Genomic DNA, 1,202 nt, shown 5'->3' with positions numbered 1-1,202 from the left:
CGGTCTGGTTTCCTTTTTCGCAGAATAGCCCCTTCTCTCTCTCTCTCTCACACACACACACACACAAACACGCACTGAGCCTGTCTCCGTCGCACTGCTGCTGAGATACCCGTGCGCCGATAAACCTTCACCCCAACCCCCACCACGCCCCGCCACGCCCCGCCCCGCCACGCCCTGCGGTGGCAACAGTAAAGGGTGCGTCCATAAACGGCTTCAATAGAGGCGCTTTTAAACATCCCGCCACGCCCACCCCTGTGGGCCGCATATGGCGGCCGCTTTATAGGGAGGTGAGGCGGGGCGGGAGTGCGGCGGTCACCTAATGGTCAGGCCAAGCTGCGTCAACCTCAATGTGAATCCGGCCGCGTCCCCCTCGCCTCGCACGCACTGCAATGTGGTGATGTGGTGGCCTTAGGGGGGGGGGGGGCACCACCGCAGGGCTAGCTTTTATGGGCGAAGGGCAGCCCTACAATAATTCTACCCCAACGAGAGTCCCTGACCCCCTCCCTTTCCCGAGCCAGGCCACACAGCAGGGGGTGGAAGTGAGGGAGGCCGGAGGGGGGCGAGGGGCGTCCGGTAAGGGATGTGGATTGTAAGATGGAGCAAATTTGCGGTGAGGTGATGATGGCTGACTTGAGAAAATGTAATGAGAGAGTATGTAGTTTAGAGGGTGAGGTGAGGGTGGGGATACGAGTAAGCGTAGGTGTGGCTGGTGAGTCTATAAGTAGAGGTCAGCTTCAGCCGGTCAGCACAAAAAATCCGCAGGATAAGGCATTGTGGTTGTAGATGTGCATCAGTACTATACGTATTTCTTTACGTTCGGAATGCCCTTGATCCAGCCGCGCAGTTTTGGCACTGTTTTCTATTTACCAAGCGACATGCGACCCACGATCTAAGATAACTGAGAAGAAGACGACTACTTTTCCGTAAATTTTCTCGACCGCGCGCCACTTTTCCCCACCCCCGCGCCCACCCGCTCTCCTCCCTCGCGTTACCACCGTTCCCTGTCCCCGAAGCGAAATCCCGCTCCGTCACAAAGAATGGCAGCTTTGTCTCCTTAAGCCACGCCCGAGCCCCGTCCTGGGCGGGGTAGGAGGGCCAGGGGTGCGGTGGTAGAAATGGAGTGCGAGGATGGAACAGGAACGGTGCCCGGGCGAGGCGGGCGAGGCGGGCGAGGCGGGCGAGGCGGGCGAGGCGGGCGAGGC

The 1,202-nt window shown here is 59.7% G+C and overlaps 1 protein-coding gene across 2 annotated transcripts in view; it reads right to left on the bottom strand.

Annotated features, from left to right (window-relative positions):
• Positions 1 to 1,202, bottom strand: part of LOC113203905 (ribosome biogenesis protein BMS1 homolog) — a 15,680-nt gene that overhangs the window by 268 nt on the left and 14,210 nt on the right. The window lies entirely within an intron of this gene.

This window comes from Frankliniella occidentalis, unplaced genomic scaffold, assembly GCF_000697945.3.
Source record: "Frankliniella occidentalis isolate FOCC.00 unplaced genomic scaffold, Focc_3.1 Scaffold69, whole genome shotgun sequence".
Taxonomy (NCBI): Eukaryota; Metazoa; Arthropoda; class Insecta; order Thysanoptera; family Thripidae; genus Frankliniella; species Frankliniella occidentalis.
The sequence above is the reverse complement of the archived record's forward strand: the minus strand, read 5'-3'. Positions and strand labels throughout refer to the sequence as shown.